Below are 5,612 nucleotides of genomic sequence, written 5' to 3' on the forward strand. Positions count from 1 at the left end.
GAGGGCGGGGCCAGGCTGAATGGAGGTGTGTGTGCCAGGGAGGGAGGGAAGGAGTCTCCCCGCCTGGGCTCCGGAGGCCCCTCTGACCACAAGGGCTCCTTTGCCTGCAGAAGCTGCAGCTGGAATCCAGGAAATATCAGGTGGGTGGAGGGTGGCTCCTCCTGGGCCCAGAGCCTGCACTGGCCTGAAGCTGCCAGACTGAGCCCAGGTAAACCTGAGTCCAACAGCCTCACACCCCAGCCCTGCCCGGCGCCCTCATCCCGCGCCAACACTCTTCTCCCACCTACAACTCCAGCCCCAGTTTCCCACCTCCAACCTTGGCTGTCCTGTCTGCTGGCTCTCCACCCACACCCTGTTCTCCAGCCTCACCTGGATCTGAGTGCTCCTCAAGCCTTTGTCCACGCAGGACCATCTGCCCATGTTGCCCCCTCCTCCTGATCACTCTCTGCCTAACAATCTTTCAGAGTCATATCGGAGCGAACAGGTACACGAGCCCCTTGTAAGAGCTGGGCGGGCTTCTGTGATGGTTCAAATGGTAAAGGATCTGCTTACAATGCAGAAACCTGGGCTCAATCCCTGGGTTGGGAAGATGCCCTAGAGAGGGTGGGGCAACCCATGCCAGTATTCTTGCCTGGAGAATCCCCATGGACAGAGGAGCCTGGTGGCCTATACAGTCCATGGGGTTGCAAAGAGTCAGAGACAACTGATCGACCAAGCACAGCACACTAGGAGCAGGGCAGTAGGGAAGATGGTCGAGAGCACAGACTTAGGAGCCAGATGACTTGGGCGTGCTCTCTACTTGCTGTGTGACTGTGGACAGGTTGCTTCACCTCTCTGTGCCTCATCTGAAAGGTGGGGATGCTAATGGTGCCCACCTCCCAGGGCAAGCAGTCTTACATGAACCATCTCATCAAATTCTCTGGATAACCCTTTGAGGCAACCAATATTATTACCCCCATTTCCAAGATGAGGAACTGAAAACCATAGTTTTGAAGTAACTTGTCTTAAGTGCAGCTGAGTGTCAATGCCAGAAGAGGGCCCCGGGCCAGAGCTCTCAGGCACCCTGCTTGCATGGGGGAAGCCTGGTGGAGGTGCCTTCTCCATGCCCATCTCTCTCCCCGCTGCCCTGGGTTAGGACCCCTTCCCTGTGCTTCTGTACCTTGTCCGTCTCACCCGTGAGTGGCTAAGTGTCTGGTTGATTCATCTCTGCATCTGGGCCCAGTCCGGGGTCTTCACAGACGAGGCAAAACTAAAGACTTATAAATAAAGGAGTATAACCAGGAAGGGTCCCCATCATTGCATATAGGTCCAGTTCAGTTCAGTTGCTCAGTCATGTCTGACTCTTTGGGACCCCAGAGACTGCAGCACACCAGGCCTCCCTATCCATCACCAACTCCCAGAGCTTGCTCAAACTCATGTCCATTGAGTCTGTGATCCCATCCAATCATCTCATCCTCTGTCATCCCCTTCTCCTCCTGCCTTCAATCTTTCTCAGCATCAGGGTCTTTTCCAATGAGTCAGCTCTTCGCATCAGGTGGCCAAATTATCAGAGCTTCAACTTCAGCATCAGTCCTCCAATGAATAGTCAGGACCAACTTCCTTAGAATTGACTGGTTGGATCTCCTTGCAGTCCAAGAGACCCTCAAGAGTTTTCTCCAACACCACTGTTCAAAAGCATCAATTCTTCAGCCCTCAGCCTTCTTCACACTCCAACTCTCACATCCATACATGACCACAAGAAAAACCATAGCCTTGACTAGACAGACCTTTGTTGGCAAAGTAATGTCTCTGCTTTTGAATATGCTATCTAGGTTGGTCATAACTTTCCTTCCAAGAAGTAAGTGTCTTTTAATTTCATGGCTGCAGTCACCATCTTCAGTGATTTTGGAGCCCAGAAAAATAAAGTCTGATACTGTTTCCACTGTTTCCCCATCTATTTCCCATGAAGTGATGGGACCAGATGCCATGATCTTCGTTTTCTGAATGTTGAGCTTTAAGCCAACTTTTTCACTCTCCACTTTCACTGTCATCAAGAGGCTTTTTAGTTCCTCTTCACTTTCTGCCATAAGGGTGGTGTCATCTGCATATCTGAGGTTATTGATAATTCTCCCCACAATCTTGATTCCAGCTTGTGCTTCTTCCAGCCCATCGTTTCTCATGATGTACTCCGCATAGAAGTTAAATAAGCAGGGTGACAATATACAGCCTTGACGTACTCCTTTTCCTATATAAATTACACCTCCCTAAAAGGAAATGTACGGACATTTTTTTTAAAGTGATTGCCAGGCACAGCTGATCCAACCAACACTGTCACAACCTTCAGGAATAATGAAGGGGACAGTCCCTTGTACGTGTGACGTGGCACACTCACTCACTACGTCACTCTGTGTCTTTTGCTCCCCCAGCAAACCTGTGGGGTCATCAGGCCCAACTCTGGTAGCCCATTTGTCAGATGAGAAAACAGGCGCAGAGAGGTTCTTGACTTGCCTGAAGCCACCCAGCCTCTTTGGAGACAGAGCCAAGCTTAGAAATCAGGTCTCATTCCCTTTCGCCCCTGTTTTAGAGAACCAGGAAGTTAAATCCTCTGACTTTTCATTTTAGTTTCATTTTTTCACAATTCACCACCTCCTGCAATCAGTTCAAGCTGATTTCTTGTCTCTCTGCAACTTGTAAGTCTGCTTCTGTCCTCCCGAGATGCCGCAGGGCATGGTCATTGTGGCCCATATCACTTCCCAAAATTGTGTTATGAATGTAGGACCTGCTCCCCTACTTCCACCCCGACCCTGCTCCAGAGGATATCAGCTCCCTGCCTGCGGGGGTCTTATCTGTCACCAGTGAACTCCCCAGGCCTGGCCTGGTGCCTATCACAGATCTCTGGTGAGCAAATCAAGAAATGAATGAAAAGAAGCAACTGAAGAACTGGGTCTATTTCCATGTTAACCGGCAAAGGTCAGACAGGGCAGGGCGATGGTGACCGATGGCGAGTGTCCCCCACCACTGCCATCCTGAAGGTGGACGAGCAGAACGTGAGCTGGAGTCTCCTCGCCCCCCACCGCCCCTCTCCCGATGGACAGGGTACAAAGCCCTCTTGGCCGGGGCCGCGGCTGGGCCCATGAAACAGCTCTTTCAGCTCCGTCGCTGAATGGCAGGTCTATGGGCTGCTTGGAGGAACACAAGCGCCTTCTCTGTGTCACTTTGCTCATTAGTGAAGCCACAGAAATATGCTACAGGTAGGTTTTCAGGGACGGAGATGGGTTTCCCCCAAAGGGGCACCTTTAACATTCCATAGCAGGAGCTTGGGGAGGGGGAGGAGACCTAGATGTTAAATATATACATTGAGGACAGAAACTAAATATTTGTGTTTTTAAAATGTGAAACATTTTACCCCAGGAATCAGAATGGGGAGCAGTGTGTCCGGTCTTGGCCAAGGAGAAACAGTGCGTTGAGGCGCCTTCCCCGAGGCTGCTCCTGAAGTCAGACAGGCAGCCCGTGGAGGGCTCCCCCGTTCCCTCTCCTTGTTTTCACACACCTCGGGTTTCCAGAGACTTAAAGCCTTCAGTGTTTTATCTGAGAGAGAGAGGTCCACCGAGAGGCCTCTGGGCAGAGTGTGGGCCGGGGGAAGGCTGGCAGGACTCCCCATCCTGTGCCCCAGGCTCAGTTCTTTTCCTGAAGAGCAAACCTGGGTATCTCTAGATGCAGTGCAGTCTGTGGGTGCCTGTCCCCTTCCTCCTTCCAAACCATTATCACCATTTACTGGATCTGCATTTGTTGTTGTTGTTCAGTCACCCAGTCATGTCTGTCTCTTTGCGACCCCACGGACTGCAGCATGCCAGGCTTCCTTGTCCATCACCACCTCCCGGAGCTTGCTCAAACTCATGTCCGTTGAATTGGTGATGCCATCCAACCATTTCATCCTCTGTGGTCCCCTTCTCTTCCTGTCTTCAATCTTTCCCAGCATCAGGATATTTCCCAATGAGACAGATGGCTCTTCGCATCAGGTGGCCAAAGTATTGGGAGTTTCAGCTTCAGCATCAGTCCTTCCAATGAATACTCAGGCTTGATTTCGTTTAGGATTGACTGGTTTGATCTCCTTGATATCCAAGAGACTCTCAAGAGTCTTCTCCAACACCATAGCTCGAAAGCATCAATTCTTCGGCATGTATACCTTTACTATTTTTTTTTTTTTCTTAATGAATCGTTCTAACTCTAAAGCAACTCACTTTTGGGCAAAAATTTCTCCTCCTAATTTGAAATGGTAGCCATGAAATCATTGGTTTGATGTACAGATTACATGTTTATTCCAATATGCCTTCAAATAAATTCAAAACGAATTAAACTTAACTTTTTCATCTACATGTCACGGAAAATTATCTTGATTTCTGTCACTGGTGCTCATGCCAGATATTAAGGAATCCTATGAAGGGAAAAAACTCTTGGCATCAGACAGAGCTGGGCTTGAGGCTCTGTTCTGTTACCTGCCAGTTGTCTTGACATTAGATGAGTCCCCCCACTGTTCTGCCCTTCGTCTATGAAGCTGGGCTCTCAACGCCAGTGTCAGAGGACGGTGGAGAAGGAAAGGTATTGAAGGCCACATCCGTGCTTATGGTTCTCAGAGTGCCTTCTTGTATTAGTCAGCAGAGAACAGGCTAAGTGACAGTAACAAGCAAGCACTCAGGTCACAATCAGTTCAGTTCAGTTCACTTAGTTGTGTCTGACTCTTTTCGACCCCATGGACTACAGCACACCAGGCCTCCCTGTCCATCACCAACTCCCGGAGCTTGCTCAAACTCACGTCCATTGAGTCAATGATGCCATCCATCCAACTCATCCTCTGTCAACCCCTTCTCCTCCTACCTTCAATCTTTCCCAGCATCAGGGTTTTTTCAAATGAGTCAGTTCTTCGCATCAGGTGGCCAAAGTATTGGAGTTTCAGCTTCAGCATCAGTCCTTCCAATAAATATTCAGGACTGATCTCCTTTAGGAGGGACTGGTTGGATCTCCTTGCTGTCCAAGATGGGCCCTCTGCAAAGCTGCCACCAGCTTGCTAACCCATCAAGTCCAAGCCTTTTGTCTCCAGCCACACGGACAAGAGAGAGAAAAGGAGCGGACATCACCGGATTCTGCCTGGGGATGGAGTGACTCCAGTGGTGGAAAGTGAGTATCTAGTGAGCAGGACACTCTCTGCCACTCTTCTCAAGGCAAAATACCTTGTGATGGTCTTGTATCGCCTCTAGATGAATATTCAGACCTAGCTGGGCATTTAAGGTCCTTCAAAATCCAGACAGTTGCCAGTCTCTCTCCCTGAACCCTGCCTTCCCCATCTTTTCTCTGCCACAGAACGAGTCACTCCCTCCTCTATCTTCTCTCAACACACTTGGTTTTTTTTTAACATTTACTTTTATTTATTTGACTGCCCCAGGTCTCAGTTGTGGGATTTTTTTACTTGCAACACGGAAACTTTTAGTTGGCAATGTTTGGGATCTAGTTGCCCCACCAGGGATCGAACCCAGGCCCACTGCATGGGGAGCTCCAAGTCCCAGACCCTGGACCACCAGGGAAGTTCCCTCCCTGCACATTTTTATTAGCTTCTATCCCAGTTTCTGCCTCCCTCC

This window comes from Bison bison, unplaced genomic scaffold (assembly GCF_000754665.1).
Source record: "Bison bison bison isolate TAMUID 2011002044 unplaced genomic scaffold, Bison_UMD1.0 scf7180017864068, whole genome shotgun sequence".
Classification (NCBI taxonomy): Eukaryota; Metazoa; Chordata; class Mammalia; order Artiodactyla; family Bovidae; genus Bison; species Bison bison.